This window comes from Dipteris shenzhenensis, chromosome 9, assembly GCF_047967505.1.
Source record: "Dipteris shenzhenensis isolate YYH24624 ecotype China chromosome 9, Dip_SZ_1.0, whole genome shotgun sequence".
Lineage (NCBI taxonomy): Eukaryota > Viridiplantae > Streptophyta > Polypodiopsida > Gleicheniales > Dipteridaceae > Dipteris > Dipteris shenzhenensis.
The window spans coordinates 44,611,070-44,630,180 of NC_141604.1; positions in this window are offsets into that span (position 1 = coordinate 44,611,070).

Below are 19,111 nucleotides of genomic sequence, written 5' to 3' on the forward strand. Positions count from 1 at the left end.
GGGTGCAGGTAGTTGAGAAAAAATTCGACTCCCACATGCGTTTTACCAGGATTATGAATAATCTTAAAATTGAACTTCTATAATAGTAACATCCAATGCATAAGGCACCTTTGAATGACAGTCGTTTTGATTAAAAAAAGAAAGGCCTGAACATAGAAAACAAAGGAATTGCTGAGTAAATAATGCCTTAATTTTTGCACATTGAATATCATGACTAGAGCTTCATGCTCAATAGTGCTATAATTAGATTCTGTAGGTGTCATCAACTAACTGGAATAACATACTAGATAATCCAAGAGTCCATCTAGTCATGCCAATATAATTCCTATTGAATATTACAGGTATCAACATGCACATGGAAATCCCATCTAGGTTGCCTTAATATGGGTGTAGCTGCAGCTCAACTTTTCAAGTCATGAAATACAACAGACAACTGAGTAGTCCATTCAAACTTGGCACACTTCTTAGTTAATTCATATAATGGAGCTATAATTTTGGCAAAATCTTTGATAAAACGCCTGTAAAAACTGATAAAGCCCATAAAAGAACGTAATCGGGTTAGATTCTCAGGCTCTGGCATTTGCTAAATGGCATGAATTTTACTTGGTTTGGTTCGGATATGATCTTGAAAAATCACATGCCCAATAAAAATACCAACTTGGGCACAAAAAACACTCTTAGCTGGATTAAGAAAATTTTATTCTTGCCTGCATTGCTAAAATACTTTTTCTAAAGAATAGATAGTCTTTATTTGTAGAGTACACAAAGAAATCATCTAGATAAATGGCTATAAATCTAGTCAGATAGTCTTTGATGGTCTTTATTTGTAGAGTACACAAAGAAATCATCTAGATAAATGGCTATAAATCCAGTCAGATAGTCTCTAAAAGTCTCTACCATGAACTTTTGAAAGGTTGATGGTGCATTTCTCAAACCAAAAGGCATCAATTAGGTTGCATAAGCACCCCATTCTATAATAAAGGTAGTCTTAGATTGATCTTTTGGAGCTACAATGATTTGATTGTAGCCACTGTAACCATCCATAAATGAATACATTTCATGTCTTGCAACCTGATCTAGGATCCCATCTATAAATGGTATTGGAAATGGGTCAGGAATAGTTTTAGCATTTAGTTTCCGGCAATCCATACATACTCGAAGTTTACCACCATTTTTCTTTAGCACTACCACAATGGGAAATAACCAATCACTATAGCATAAATGAATCCTACCTGAAGACGTTGATTTAATTTAGCTTTCACTCGCTTAGCATAATTTAGATATTTATGTACCTTTGTTGCATCTAGTACCAAAGTAATTCTGTATCGACAAAACTCAGGGGGAACTCCTCAAAGATCAAGATAATTCTAGGTAGAAACATCTTTATACCTAGTAGTGAAGAGCTAGTTGACAATCTAGAGTTGCTCAGAAGAAAGATTGGCACTTACCACCACCATTGTAAGGCTTGTCTTCTGTGCCAAGATTGAGTTCTTGAGTTGGTTCTAGATCCAACTATTCAATTCCAAGGCATGTGATAGTGACTGATATCTTTTCCGGTTCTCTTTCTCCTTTAATATCTTATTGAAAGAAGTTACTCAAAAATAGATCTTTCTATTTTGCAATTTGCTTGGCCTTCAGTTTTTTCTTAATATCAACAACAACTTGGAAAATATCAATTTGACCCACAGGAAGGATTTGCAATTCCATTAAGCATGACTCCACATCAAAATGGATCTGCAACTTCCAAATGTTTAGGCCGAGAGGCTCATTACCTTTTGAGGGCTAGTGGAAATGTACATATCTTTACCATCAATCTCGATGATCAATTATTTTGATCCCTAATCGTGCAATACCTTTGGTCTCTTAAGCTAAGGGCATCCTAACATAATAGTATAGGCATTTTTCTCCATGCCTGTAACAATAAAACTAACCGTGTAATAAATGCTTCCTATAAAAATTGGCAACACCCTTGGGATCAATTGGTCATTGATCTGCCTTTCGCATTGGGATTGGAGATGGCTTTAATTCTTAAACTTTAACTGCTTTGCGATATCTTTAGAAACAATGTTAATTCTTGAACCACCATCTATGATCACACCCGATGAGCACTTGGTATGATCTTCTTCTTGACTTTAATATTGATAAATCATACTTCCTCATCCACTATAGGTGTATCGATGATAGGAATAGTAACCAAAGAATTGATCTCCTTTGGTTGCTCTTCATACTCCTTCTAGCAAAGAATTTATGGCAATATGGTGAAATCCACATCAATTTAGCAAATGGAAGGTTGATTTTTTTACTCTTGAATATCTCCCATGCTTGAGCTGGCTCTACACTAGAATTTAATGGAGTGCTTGGCTTCTGTTCCACAATTTGGTCCCAAGATTTTGAGGACTCACTTGGTTGAGAGGAAAGTGGTTGAAACTACTCAAAAGGCATTTCAATTGCTGGTGCCTTGCCCTTCAATTCCCTAGCAATTTTAGTAACTATCATCTTTGTGCCTTCCAATTAATATCTTTGTTAAATACACCTCTGTCTGTAGAGGTTGTAGCTAGACCCTTTGACCTAGTAACCACTTGGGCTTCCACTATGTTTGATAACTCAGCTATGCCTACTTGGCACTCTAGATCCATTTCCTTTTAATTTTAAGGAAGTTCAGATGTTTATCGCAAATTGGATAGTCAGAACAAAGATGATTCTCTCCACGATAAAAATCTCAGATTTTGAAATATTTGTATTCTTCTCCTTACCAATTTTACCTGCTACTCAGGACACGGTGATTTGCCACTGGTAGGTCAAGTATCAGCTATCACATGATTGGTAGATACCTTGCAATTTTTTCCATTCAACCAAAAATCCAAGTCATCATGCCCAATCTTCATGTAGGTGTTGCAATACTTGGTTTTACAATCTTCTTCTAAGTGTCCATTCCTAGAACACTTATTGTAATCATCATTCCTAGAACACTTCTAAGTGTCCATTTCATTACTGTCTAGCTTCCCTCGAATGTCTAATTCCTTAATGTCTTTTTCACCTTGGACTTGAGCTTATCTTTCTTTGCCGGTGTTTCTTCAGTGTCACTATCTACATCTTTCTTCTTTGTCTTGCCCTTAAGGCCTTCACTCTTTTCCAGAGTGACAACTCAGTCAAGCAACTCCTCATATGTCTTAGTCGAATTTATTATTTTTGGCTTATGCAATTCCACCTAAGTGCATCTTGTAATCCTCCTATAATCAACCAAGATCTCATGGACTTGTCATCTCCATTGTAGTCAATTGTTTGATCAAAGCTTGTAGCTGAAGTCTTGGACAAACTCACCCTTATTTTGTTATAGTTCACTTAGCTTAATGCAAACTTCTTCTTTGTTAATTTCTTGTCTGAAGTGATGTAGGAAGGCTTCAAACATAGCATACCAATCATGGAAATACATGATTGGAAATTGGTTGGACCATCTCTATGCATTTTTAAACAAAGTACATGGAATCTTCATCTGTTGTGGCACCGTTTATCTGACACACCTGCAAGAAACTTTGGAGATGGCTATATGGGTCTTCATCATTAACCTTAATATTTGAGAGGGCTTTAGATTTCCATGTTCGCACTCCTAAATCTTCCACTTGGTCGTCTCCATAAACTAGGTATGCATGACACCCGCTCAAAATCTAGACCTCCATCTTTCATACCCATTTTTGTGTGTATGAGGTCGTGGATGACTGATTGTAAGTTGATCCATAGGAAGAGTTGAATGCCTTATGTTCGCCAAAGGTTGATTGAGTGGTACACGTCCTAACTGTATAGGCCTCATGTCCATAGGTAGAGGAACTCAGGAAAATTGCCTTAGTTGCCTATATTCACCCATTTTCATGTGCTCAGTGGCATCTATCTCCATCAAAAGCATGCCTTTCTTCAATTCTGTTGATTCTTTAACCATTTGCCATGGCTATTCTTCTTCAATCACGCCTCTCTCAATGGTGCCTTCTAATGGAAGAGCTGAGTATTGACCATCTGAGTCTTCTTCTAATGGAATAGCTGAGTATTGACCATCTGACATGGCTAGTCTTCTTCGAGCATGCCTCTCTCAATAGTGCCTTCTAATGGAATAGCTGAGTATTGAAGAGCCGAGTATTGAAGAAGTATTTCCCTTCTTTCATTATGTTGAGGAAAAGAATACACCCCATACCAAAATAGAAAAAAACTTGTGAAAAAAATACCCTCCGCCCCCCCCCTGCCCTTAAAGGAAAAAATAGAAGATTCAATGCGAAGCCCCCACCCCCTAGACCAAGGAAAACAAGAGAGCAAGTAAAGCTCCCCTCCAAAGAAAAAAGAGGAGAAATTTGCCAAAAAAATACCCTCCCCCCTTATTTTAAAAATAATAATAAAAGACTGCATGTTTGCCACCTGCACCCTAAGGAAAAAAGAGGATGACAAAAAGGGCCCCTTTTTAAAGAAACTGGTGAAAAATATGTCCCTTATTGTTTCAAGAAAAATTTAAAATCCCATGTATGTAGTACCATTTAGCATGGACATATGGCACCAAAGGCCAAAACAACATAGTGTTTTGGCCACTAAAACACTAATGTGGCATAACAAGGTACAACCTTGGCATAGAATGTCATACCTATCTTGCTGTTGAGGATGACCTCTCCACCCACATGGAGCTCAACCAAGGAGAGTTAGTAGACCTCTAGTAAAGGGGGGTTACAATAGTAAGTAGTGCATAATTTTGTAACTGTAGGGACAGTTATAACTATCCCTAATAGCCAGTAGTAGTGGCCTTATCCACCACAACATTTTTGGAACTATGGATGTTTTTTACTATTATCCGACTGAAGCAAAACACCATCAAATGCTATTATAATCTGATCATCATCTCCTACATCAAGGTTTTTGTCGCTATCTGCTGAGATACAAACTATTTGCAATGTATCCATTGATAAAAACATAAATTATGTAGGTATATATCTATAGATACATATATATGATAGATAAATGTATAGATATATATGTATATCTATAGATACATATCTATGTATAGATAAATGTATAGACATGTGTGTGTGTGTGTGTGTGTGTGTGTGTGTGTGTGTGTGTGTGTGTGCGCGCATGTGTGTGTAGCCATTACTATCTATTTATATCTCTATAGATAAACCTACACATATGTATACACATAGTTACGCAAAACCAACACATGGGCCGTGAGGTGGAAAATGGGATGTAATCGCTCAACATAGCTATGGAGATCACAATCTTGGTGGCAACATAATCATGGGTGCTTTATTTTGGATTGATTGTAATCCTTCTTTTGGTGAACGTAATTGTAGCCCATACCAATGTGGGGACCGTAGCAATTCTCTTGGCCTCTCTGGCTGTCATCTTGCCTCTCTGGCTATCCTCTCTCTCCCTGCCTCCCTCTCTCTCTCTCTCTCTCTCTCTCTCTCTCTCTCTCTCTCTCTCTCTCTCTCTCAGGTCACCATTGCAGGAACCATTCATGTCATTAGACATTTTCCCTCAAACGGTTTATGAAATCTTTGAAGGGATTTTTAAGGCAAAAAGCCAGTCTCGATGGAAGCCTCAATGATTTGCAACTCTATAATTTTGCTAATATAAGAAGTTGCATGCAAACTATTCTAGATAGAATAATAAAATTTCATGACAACATTATATGCATCGTGATGTGCTTGTGACTTTGATTAATAAAGCCTTCAAGCTCATGCATATGAAGCGAGCACCAAAGCACCAAAGATTTGGTACCTTCAGAGTAGAAAAAGTTCCATGCCACCACAAAGTTGGAACTAGAAGAAATCAAGAGGGAATATGCCCAATACATAGCTATGCTAAAGAAGCAAGTCTCCAAACTCACTGCCCAAGTCAGAATGCAAAAGGAATGCTTGCCAGTTGTGACAACTTGGTTGGAGGAAATGAAAGCAGAATTTTTTTTGCAATTGGATCGAATGGGTGCAACCCACACAGACTTGAATATTGAGAATCTTATACTGAAGGAATGGATAAATGCCTTGGAAGGAGTTGATCAACAACTCAAGGAAATGGCAGAAGAAGTTGATGGAGTTTTCTTTAGCTCCTCTGATCTCATGGATATGAAGACACAACTGGCAAAGGCATTTCAGGACCTATGGTCCAATCTCAAAAAATGCTTGTTTGTAATTGCTCAAAGACCTTATGAGGCCTTTACATCTGGTGCATATGCATAAGATATCATGGCACAGGAATCGGAGATGCTCCAAGCTACAATGCACGGTGCAAAATAGAGGCAGATGCCAATGTTTGTTGACACATAATTATTTGAATTGAACACAGAGCCTGAGAAGCCGGGTGCAACATAGTAGAGCCAGTCAACACAAGTGCTTGCAAGGCATACCAATTTCAAGGATGCCAAATATGAGGATACAGAAATCATAACTACCTCGAGTTAGGCCTTAACCCCCAGTGTAGATTTTGCAGAGAAACAGACAACATGTGAAGAGGAACCAAAATTGAATGAAATCTGTAGAAAAGATGCAGATGAGGCAGACCCAATTACTGCTAAGGGAGTAGTCATAGATCTGAACTCCACCCACACCATCAAAGTTCAGCTAATGGATTACTTCTAGTGAAGGATTCAAGTCCTCCACTTTTTTGCAAAAAGTTTTACCACCGGGTATGCTAGGTGTTGAGGATGACCTCTCCACCCATGTAGACCCCAACCAAGGAGGGTTAGTAGACCTCTAGTAAAGGGAGGTTACAATAGCAAGTATTGGATAATTTTGTAGTTGTAGGGATAGTTATAACTATCCCTAATAGCCAGTAGTAGTGGCCTTATCTAGCACATCATTTTTGAAACTATGTTTGTTTCTGACTATTATCCCACTGAAGTCGGAACACCATCGGATGTTCTTATAAGCTGATCATCATCTCCTGCATCAGGGTTGTTGTTGCTATGTGCTGAAATACAAACTATTTGCAATATTTCTACTCTACAAACAATTGTCTACTCTACAAACAGTTGTCTTGGCTCTTTGTATGTTTTGTACCATCTTTTCCTTGTTTTGACATTAGTGAGATTTAAGTCCAACCCTGGCATTCCCATTGCTAGAAGTGGATATGTGTAGGTGTTTTCCAGTCTTTTGGAGACACCATTAACACTTGCTATATGCTAATATGTGGTGTTAATCTAAAACATAGTAGAGGGACTATAAATTCACTTGATAGCTTTGCAAGCCTTCTATGAGAGCAAAGACATGAAGGTCAACCTATATAAAACCAAGGTTATGCACTAACAACTTTGCAAACATGATGATGGGCCTCTGGTGCCGCATGTTTATGTTGATGTGTGCCACACATCCTCTACCATGTGTTGACCGAAATGTCATGTGATAAAATACCACATCAATTTTTTGGCCATTGAAATTTTGAGGTGACATATTACAACATGGCACTTCTATTGACATGTGGGAACTTCTCACACATGCAAATGGACATGTGGCATCGAAGGCTGAAATGCCATGTCAATATTTTTATTATAAAAATGTTGTGTGGCATATTGTCAAATGGTGTTTTGGCCTAAAATGCCACATGTCCATTCCCATGGACTAACCCATGTCACCTCTCATCATGATTACCATTTGGTATATGCCAATTTGTATTTTTATGACCAAAACATAGATAGGGCATTTGCCACATGGCAATCTTGATGAAAGTCAACACATGGCAATGTATCCACATAGAAGTCATGTCGGCAAAGCACCACATAGCAAAATAATGTGTCGATATTTTGACATCTTTTGGTGCCATTTTCACATGGGATCCATGTGTCACCCTCCATTGGGACTATTACATGGCAAATGCCACATCACCATTTTCCTCTTGAAATGCTACTATGGCTATTTACCTCATGGTAGCCTTGATGAGAGATGACGTGGCACTTACATCAATCAACCATGTGAATACTAATGTGGAATTTTGCCACCTAGACCCCAAAAAAAGACATGGCCTTGCATTTGGGGAGAGAGAGAGAGGGAGAGAGAGAGAGGGAGGGGTGGGGGGTGGGGGGGGGAGGGAGGGAGGGGGGAGGGAGGGGGGGGGGAGAGAGAGAGAGAGAGAGAGAGAGAGAGAGAGAGAGAGAGAGAGAGAGAGAGAGAGAGAGGGAGGGAGAGGGAGGGAGGGAGGGAGGGAGGGAGGGGAGGGAAGGAGGGAGGGGGGGAGAGAGAGAGAGAGAGAGAGAGAGAGAGAGAGAGAGAGAGAGAGAGAGAGAGAGAGAGCAAGGGAGGGGGAGAGAGAGAAAGAGAGAGAGAGAGAGAGAGAGAGAGGGGGGGAGGGAGGTGGAGGGAGAGAGAGAGAGAGAGAGACACACACACACACACACACACAGAGCAAGGGAGGGAGGGACAAAAAAAAATTCATGGCCATGCATTTGGGGGAGGGAGAGAGGACGGAGGGGGGGAGGGAGCGAGGAAGGGGGAGAGGGATGGACGGATGGACAGACAGACGGACGGACGGAGGGAGGGAGGGAGGGAGGGAGGGACAAAAAAAATACATGGCCATGAATTTGTTGGGGGGGGAGGGAGGGAGGTAGGGGAGGGGCGATTTGGGAAGGGTTTGGACTAGTGTTGTGAGTCTACTACTCTAAAATCCACTCTCAAATCTCATTCACTTTTACTACTCTCACACTTTGATGTTTCTCAAGCCCTCTCTCCTAGTCACCCCTTGGGGTTCCACCCTCTCATCCTCTCATTCTCCCTCCTACTCACCCCTCTCATGATCTCTCCTAATCACCCCTTGGCGTTCCACCCTCTCCATCTCCTCCTTGCCATTTGTAGCCTAGTCACCCTGTCACACTCCCTCTTATCTCATCCTCCCACTCATCTCCTTATCCTCACCCTCCCTTTTACACACCTCTCTCTTTGTCTCACTCTCTTATCATAATTCTCCTCTCATTCTTACACTCTCTCTTTTTGTCACCCTCATGCCCCTCTTCCTCTGACTGTTGTCACTCAATCTCATCCATCTTCCCACCCCCTCTCACTCCCCTCTCATTCACTATCCTCCCACCCCATCTTAATCCCATAGCATTATCCTCTCATCCTTCCACCACCTCATCCTAGCTCCCTTCTCCTCCCTCTTTCATCCCTATGACCCTCCTCTCCTCCCAGTACCTCCCATCCTCTCACTCACTCCCTATTATATTGCCATAAGCCACACTTATCCGTTATCGTACTTCATTCTCCCATCCTCCCTCCCTCATTCTCCTCCATTCTTCCATCATCCCTCCCTCATCCTCCCTCCCATCCTTTCTCATAAGATGCCATAGAATTTGAGATTCGGGTAGGTTGCATCATAAGAATATGGTGTATCACAAGGGCCCACTTTTAATAGTAGTGTATAATAGGAGGTTATACCTCTAGCCTACGAGCACATCAAGAAGCAAGTGAGAAGCATATTATTTCAAAGGCATCAACTTTTCCCCTCCTCAATCTTGACAATGCTTTAGTGCTAGTTGACTCACCCATTGAGATAATCATGCAATCCCATAGTGCTCTTACTAGACCTAGATCCACTTTCCACATGCAGCAACTAGATTCTATCTCACATTCCTCCATTTTATGATTGAATTTTAGGTGACCTAGAGGAAGTGGATATATACCAAGAAATCTTAGCATGGGCATGTGAAATGGATTTACTTTGGATGTGGCACCTACACAGTCAAGAGATGATACCCACTTGTCTGCATATAGTGAAGTGGTAATGACAGGTCTTTAGGTTGAATAGGAGCCCACACAAATTGATGCTAGTTCCTTGCCCACAGGGGACATGGAGGATGGCAAGTAATCGTCCATGTAGGATTTTCCTCATTCTTTTTATGGGAAGGATACTGAACTTATCCCACTCTCAGTGACCCTTAATAATAGGAGCATAGCCTCAAGATGACTAGCTCATGTGCCATTTTGCTACCTCTTGGTTAGTGAGGCATGCATACTATAGATGATGTGGCATACACATCCAATCTCACAACATTTTTACAACATGATATGATTTGATCTCACAAATGAGTTTGTTCAAACAACATTCCTACCATGGTAATGTTCATAGTAATTGTTACCTTCCCACCATTTTAGTTTTGAAGGAGGAGGAGTGTTTATGGCACTTGACAATCTGGAATTGAGAGAATGCAAAGTTTGATATTTAGATTAGAAATTCAATAAATTGGGAATACTTGCAAGGAAAAATGCTCCATGTTCTTGATGGGATTTTTACATAATTACCTATTCTAAGAAAACATAGCATATCGCTTAGAATCCTTACATAGGATAGATCCTCTTGTCAAGTTCAATGCATGCAACGAGACAGAGATGTTAAGGGCACGTAGATGAATAGTCCCTCATTAGATTTCACTCCTAGGGTGAAAGCTTTAAGATTTCACACATGATAATCTTGTGTTGGATATGTCCAAGTTGACTCAAGTTTTAATGCCTTAATATCTTGGAGGGAAAGTATTTTACACCCACCCAAAAGCTAGGCTAAACTTCATTTGATTCTTAGGTGTGATACCTTCTAGACAAGGACAAGGAATTTTGGGAGCTAGAGAAGAAGAAGGAGATGAGACCCCAAGAGGCATGGTAGAATGCCCCCATCATAGTGTTAGTGCTCTGCTAGTGTAGCTCCTCTAGCCACCATGTCTTATTATGTTTCTTCATTGGTTAGGATGATTTTAAGTAGGTTTTCCACGAGTACATGGAGTCCCAAAATGTAGATACTCTCATGGATATCCATAAAAAGGAAGTGAGGCACGTGTGCAAGAAGGCTAAGGATAGTACCTATGGCCAAATAGTCCACAAGATCTTGGGCATTGCATATCCAACCAAAGGAAGTGAGGGAGATGTGCAAGAAGGCTGATGATAGCTATGGCAAAAAATTCCACAAGATCTTGGGCATCATGTATTTAGACAATGGGAAGGAGTTCTCAATCAAATAAGTTGAATGGTAGAAGGTATCCATCACCATTGACAAATTGGGAATCATCGAGTTTATAAAAGGTCCATCCTACAAGGTTGATTTTTCCTCTTCCTCACAATTATTCTCTCTCTTTTTCCATTAGTGGAAGCATTAATGTTGATGAGCGTTGACTAATTGATGGTACAAGAAAGGTACTATTTAATCAATCCTTAAAATAGGAAAGCTGCTATTTAATCAATCCTAAGAAAGGGATATTAGACAAGGGCTATTGTGGAGATGACAAGACATTTAGGTGGTGGATGGACGAGGAGGCATATTGACACCAATTGCTTCAAGTTGCAACCCCCATGGTAGCTAGACTATGTACCTCACATCCCTCTCTTTCTTTGCTTGATATAGTTTCCAATTAGGAAGAGTGGATGAAGAGGAACATATTGTGGGTACGTACCACACATATGTGAGAAAGTGAAGAGCAAAATTGGAACCGGAGGTAGCTAGGACTCTTTTACAATGCATTACAACTCATGAATCTACAACTTCTGTGCCTTTGTTGTAATCTTATGCATTGTGCATAATCATGGTTAATGCTAGTTTTATGGATTGCATGACCCTTTACCTTGGCAAAAATCAAATGGTGCATGGACCTTGTTGTGCAATAGGAGCTTTGCAAATTGCAGCAATGCCAAATGTAGTGAGGTCATGGATTGTACTAGGAGGGTGGAGTGCAAAGAGAACATTGCTCAAATGGGAACAAGAGATGTTGCTGGTGGATAGAGTGCTTACCCAACCAATGCCATGAAATTGAGGTGGGATCTTGGCAAGGTGAGTAGGCGCATACAACAATGAATTTGAAATATTGTCATGATGTATGACTGGTCCTAATATTATAATCACTTGATTACAATTGCAAGATGGCAAAGTTCTTGGTGGAATCGTGAAGCTAGAGGCTAAGCAAGCTATGGAGTATAATAATGCAACATGGTTGGAATGAAAAGAGAAAAGAGACTATAAAACATGCACATAGTTTATTCCTTGAGACCATCTTAAATAGTAAAGACCTTACATTATTCCTTTGATCAGCAAAGCTCCTCAAGATCCACCGCCCTCTCCTTAAATCTCTAAATCGACCCTTGATTCTTGCTACTGCCTATCAATCACACCAATCTCTGCTCACATACACATATGTTCATGCACACACACACACTTTTTTTTTTGTGGAATCACACACACACACACACACATACATAGAGGTAGTCACACACATAGCCTTAGCTCTAATCACTCAATCGACATTGGGTGGATGACAACATGAGCTAGGATGAGCTTTCACTCTAAAGTTCCAAATCATCTTCAACAAATTCAAACACATCAATGGCCTCAAAATTCTCATTCTGTTTAATATCTTCAATGAGATTCCAAGAGATCCTCTTCTTTGTGTAGCAGTCCTTATCAAAGTGTCCTAGCTTGCTACAAAATGGCACTTCAGGTTACCTTTTTACTCAAAATTTGACTTGGATGACCACCTCTTGGTATAGATCACCTCATCATGATTGTAGAAATTTACTTATTGTTTTTTAATCTTTCCCTCTTCTTCTAAAAGAGATCTGAAAATATCCACTAGTTTTCGTGCAAGAAGATTAGTCAATGTAGTAACAATGTTGCCATAGTCTTCTTGTGGTAAACTCTTTATCAATACTACTATGCATACATGTTCTCAATATTCATTTTCACAACTCTGCTCATTGAGTGGTCAAACTCTTCATTTGATTGAGGTGAGAGGCAAAATATTCTCCCTTATTCAAGTTCATTCATCTAAAAAATCAACATAAGAAGGCCAAAACTTAAACTTTTGGCTTGCATACTGAGACTTTTTATACTTCTTCCTAAGCCTCAAAAGATGTGTTGTTTCTAGTGACATGATGGATGAATTGATCACTCAATCTCAATGCTATTGTTTTTACTAACCCACATTGCTTCAAGCTCTCTAGTCAAAGGATTCTTTTCCTTTCTATTGGCAATACTCCACAAACCTTTTCTCATTGGAGTGAACTTTGTGTGAAATTCATTTTTGTCAAACTTCTTGATCGTTCTTGAACTACACGGAAGGAGCACGTCATGAAGGTTAGGTTGGCCTTGCAAAGGGTCAATGATGCAAATCGCAGCCTCAACCCTGATAAATGCACCATTGGAGCCACTCAATGGAGGTTATTGAGACATATTGTCTCATTCGAGGGCGTCAAGCTTGACCCCGAGAAGGTAGAAGCTATCCTCAAGCTCTCTCTGCCAACAACCAAACATCAGGTATGCTCATTTGTCAATCTAGCAAGATATTATCGTGGCTTCATTGATCATTATGCTGCTTTGATGTGACCCATGACTATGCTATTACAAGATGGAGTTGATTTCTCTTGGGATGAGGATTGTGATCATGGGTTTGTACAAACCAAGAGTGCTTTGGTTTCAGCACCCATTCTATGCAACCCTGATTGGTCAAAGACTTTCTATATCAATCCTGGGTTTGGTGAGCACACTCTAGTGGGTATTCTTCTCCAGCAAGGGGAGGATCGGTTCATGTATCCCGTTCAATTTGCTTCTCGACAATTGCTCGAAACTGAATGATGCTACTCTGAAGCTGACAAGCATGCCTTGTCTTTGGTGTTCTGCATTGAGAAATTTAAGCATTATGTAGCTGGAAAGTCCTTCATTATAATCTCTAGCAATGGTTTTGCAAAGCAGGTTCTTCAATCACCAAATCCCATGGGCCGGTTGGCCAAATGGTTAGCAGTTTTACAAGAATATGATTTCTCTTTCAAATTTGTAAAAGGGGGTTGTTCCAACTTGAAGAATGCTTTGATTGATTTAGAGGAGTAACTCGATGTAACCCTTGTAGTGGCCATAGAAGTTGGGGATCAATGGTATGGTGGTATCTACAGATTTGTGACCGCTTTCTCCTTTCCTCCAGAAGGTACTAGCTATGAGAGAAAGAAGATTCGCGGAGATAGTAGGCGCTACACTCTCTTTGATGGGGTTATGGGAAGATTAACTTTGAAAGGCAATGTCTAATCCTATTACAAGAACATGGTTTTAGGGAAAAGGATAAATTATATATATGCATATGTGTGCTAAAAAACTTAGAGAAATCCATAGCTTTGGCATGATTGTCATAATGAGGATTTGTTGCTCTACATTTTGAGATAGGTCTTACTGCTTGATTTTATGATTCAAGGGCAATGTTTATATTCTTACAACATTGGTTACAAAGAGTTGGAGCATAGGCAAATACTAAAGGCTTTTGAAATTTGAATAACATCACCTCATAATATAAGGATAAATATAACTAGCGCTCCTTACATTATCAAGAAATAGCACTTGCTCTAGTGGTATAAGCCCTTTTGTGTGAGGGTAGGTTTGAATCCTGAGGGGAAGAAAGAAATAACTATTCTTTAGAAAAATCCACTACTGTTTGGTTGAAATAATCAAAAACACAAAATTGATTTGTTCACTCTACTTGTAGCTATCTGCAAGTTGTAGTATCTAAAACTACTTGGCTAAATTGCAAAACTTGAAAGGAATTAGCAAAAACGATGTTGACAATGAATGTTCTCTTGGATATCTCTTAGTGCTTGTTCGCCCATCAGAAAAATCTTGGACTTCTACCATTGACATAGACCTTGATTCAACTTGTAGCTCTGAATATCTTTGTCACACTATTTGCAGGTCTCAAAAATTTGCACTTTAGTTTGCCTTTCTATTCTCATGAGCTGAGAAAGAAGAAGTTGTCTTTGCACCTCCATCTCTACTTTAAATAGCATTCTCCTCTCTCACACAATGTAGGTAGCATTCAATGGAGACAGGAACCTTGGGCAGATAGCTATAGCAAAACAACAAGTGGATATATGACCTAAAAGAGATATGACTAGAGTAGAAAGACAAGCTAGATAATGTCCCCTCCGATAGAGAGTTGAAGTAATGGACGAAACTGTATATCTTTTCAATAGAAATATAATAACATGCTTTTTTTTCCCAAAAAAAAAACAAGTGGAGAGGGAAGAAATTGAGCTCTGATATAATTTGATGGAATTGTGAAACTAGAGACTAAGAAGGATATGGAGTATAGTAATGGGACATGGCTAAAATGAAAAGAGAATAGAGACTTAAAGCAAACACACAATTTATTCCTTGTTGAGAGCCTCTTAAATAGGCAAGATATTACAAAGTTGTTGTAGCAAGATCCACCAACCTCTCCTCAAGATCCACCAATCAACCCTTGAATCTTGCTACCACCTATCACTGACACCAACCTCCACTTACACACAAATATATGGTCTCTCTCCTCTCTCTCTCTCTCTCTCTCTCTCTCTCTCTCTCTCTCTCTCTCTCTCCCTCCCTCTCCCTATCACTGACACCAACCTCCACTTACACACAAATATATGGTCTCTCTCCCCCCCCCCCTCTCTCTCTCTCTCTCTCTCTCTCTCTCTCTCACACACACACACACTTTTTTTGTGAAATTTGAGTTGCTTTATATCACAAAATCATCATCCCAGAATAGGCTGATGAGAAATACATCAAGAGAAAACCTCAATATAAGACAAATATAAATCATGATCTATGCACTTTGACTGTAAGAAATCATAGAAAGATTTTTGCAAAGAGCGCCTAAAGAAAGTAAAAATTGAAAACATGGGATCACCAAAGACTCAATGATTTCTATCCTTCCATAGAGTCCAGAGCACCCAATAACGAACCCAAGAAAAAAACAAATCAAACTCTTTTGTAGCTGGGCGTATCCAAAAGATCCAAAAAACTTTCCAAAGATAGCATTTGGAAATCGGGCATGTAAAGATGTTTTAGGAAAGTAAGAAAATACTGAGTGGAGGAGCAATGCCAAAGTAGATGTGGCACAGATTCTTGTGGAGCTAAGCATCTGTGACAAACAACCGAAGCAATATGTCTACATGCCAATAGTTGTCCAAATGTAAAAACTGTAGAAGAGTGTGGGGTAGAAGAGATGCATCATGGCACAAAGAGAGAGAGCTCAAGTGAGGAAAATTCCATATATTAGAATGAAGGAATGTCCTTATTAGAATGAAGGAATGTCCTCCATTTTATAGAATGAGAGGATGGTGTAGGCACCTCCCCTATATCAGTGGCAATCAGCCCCTACATCAATGAGATTGACCTAAATCAAAGGAACCTCCCATGTGGGGGCCTTTGTGCTTACATCATCACTTAGGTCACACACTAGACACCTCATAGCACTAGGTGTGCTTCTACAACACACACACACACACACATGTGACTCCCCTAGATGCACACATGCACCTTAGAGCAAGCCCTTGACCATACTTATCCCAACAAAAACTCCCAACAATACTCATCACAAGAAGACTTGTTGTCTAAGTGGCATTTTAGAATGCCAAATCTGTCTCAATATTTTGCGCCACCACTTTGCTATGTGATTCATTTGCCAAAGCTCATTGAGCTTGTGAGATACCCATGGTGGAGATAAAAGGATCTTGTATAATGAAGAGATAGTAATATGTGACAGTCGTAAAGGCTTGAAGGACGATCCTGGAGAAGCAATAATCCAATCATGAAGACGTTGTTGAAGCTCCAATGGTGGAATGGGCTGAAAAGGCTGAAGCATAGTTGTAATTTTTTGCCAAATGGATTTGTAAAATGCATACCAAGGTCAAATTTTGTAGTAGCCAATGGAAAAGGAAGAGGAAACCCCTCATCTTGGATGGCATCTTCCACTAAGTGGATGCCTTTTAGACTGAGGAAATATGAGCAGCGAGGTTCTTGCACTTGCAATGGGGGGACAAAAACTCTAGACTAATGTATACTCTCTACTCTAAGAGAGTTTCCTTGTAAAGAATCTCATCCATTCCATTCCAAATGAAGAGGATATACTTCCTAAACATCGTGAGTGGCAAATAGAACTGAATATAAGCTATGAAAATCATATTGAACAATTCATAGCCTAACATGAAGAGGCCATGTTGTTAACTTCCAATATTCTAGCTCTTTTTTCAGCTTGACTAAAATCCAATCAGTATATTGATGATGTGTAACTGACCAACCTAAAGGATAACCCAAATGCTGAACCATTTGATTGGGTGGAACAATTTCCCCTAGCCATAAAAGAGCATGCCACTCTTTAGAATGCAAAGGCAACAATTTTGATTTCTGAAAATTAATATAAAGACCAGCTGCCAACCCATATAATGGTAATGCCTACATCAAGCAAGCTAGGTCTTGTTCAGTATTCTGTGGAGTAAAAAAGGAATCGTCTGCATAAGCTTGAGCAATCAAAGGGTTGCTGTCATGAATTTCCAGACCATGAAGCTCATCAGAGGCTACGAGATGATCCGTATACTAAAGCATAGGATGAGTGGCTATGGCATATAGAAGTGTGCTAAGTGGACAACCCTACCATATTGAGCACCGAAGGGTCCACTCTTCAGAAACATCTCAAGATAGAATACAAGCAGCTTTATTGTCACTGTACAGCCAATAAATAATGTGCTGCATTTTTGGCCCAAAACACAATGCAATCATAGTTTGCGAAATAAGATCCCACTGGACTATGTCAAATGCTTTAGCAATATCAACTTGGAGCAGTAAAACAAATTGCTGAGTATATTTTGCATATTCTATTCCAACATAGGCATTTGCAATCTTATCATTGATGTGCCTACGAGGAACAAAACCATATTGCACGGGATGAAGGCCATCATGCTAATACCCTTTAATCCGATTCACCCATTTCACTCATGATCTTGTATATGACAAGAATAAGGGTAATAGGCCTCCAATCAGCCAGACACTCACATATGTACTTCTTGGGAAGAAGCTTGACCAGCCCTTGTTTCCATAAGTCTAGCATGTACTGCTTTTCCTGGCATGCAAAATTTTATCATGTGCAGCAAAATTGACTTGAGGATATCCCAAAATGTAATGAAAAATTCAATTGTAAGACCAGCCCATCCTGGAGATTTCCCTCTGCCATAGGATTTTACCACATCCAATAATTATGTTTCAGTGAATGAATCTTCCAGATCTAGAGCCTGTTGAGGAGAGAGAGTAGGAAAAACATAATGTGATAATTGATATCAAGAGCTTATTGAGAAGGAGGATCAGCTGTCCCATATTGCTTTGAAAAATGATTCACATGGGTTGTAGCAAGTTGAGCTCTAGAGAAAGTCCAAGTACCATCAGGCATCTAGGTTCTGCAGATGTTTGCACACTGTCTCTTGTAGTGCAGACTCTTTAAAAAATCCTTTGAGGAGCAACCTTTGTCAAGAAAGGCCCTCTATCTTGCTCTTGTCTCCCACCTAGTAATTTTCCTATGATCATTGCTTTGAAAACAATATCTAGCCTGACATAAAACTACATTTTCATCAAAAGAGACACACACACACACACACACGTGTGGTCACAACCTTAGCTCTAATCAATCAATACCAATCACATCAATTTGTCCAATAGCTCCAAGCAATACCATGTGGACAAGGACTAGGATCAAAGAAGAGGAGAGATCCCCATATTGGACCAAGCCAGAGACCCCCCAAAATGGGTGATGTAGGCTAATGCTACAACTCTTGACTGAAATCTTGGATATAGAGATCTCAACATCAAAGTCCTCTACATCAAGCTCCATCTTTTCATGCTCACGTATGTCCTTAGAGGACTCCCTTCCACCACCTCCATGTTGTGCATATGCAGAGTCACGTTCTTGTAGACAATAAAAAGTTGTGGTGTCAAACAACTATTGAAACATTAGCAAGTAGGAGCACATCCAATTTGAGCATGCATAAAGCTTCAATGAAGCTAGATGTGTCCCATCCATAAGTTGGAGCTTCAGCAACAACATGGATGTCCAATAGCAAACATGGGTTTAGTAGAGTAGTACCTATAGATAGTAACCTAGCCATGGCACCAAATGAGTTTCTCCAAGGGGTTTGCACTCTTCCACAAGCCACTCATCATTGATATCACTACATTCAACTCCTCTAAGCACCAATGTGAGAGCTTTCACACTTATGTACAAATGCTTCCTAGTTTATGCTCTCACCTTGCACATTGAATTGACATTGTTGCATTTGTTTCAAATTTCATAGATATCTTATATTCATGCTAAAGTTCCTTGAGTCTA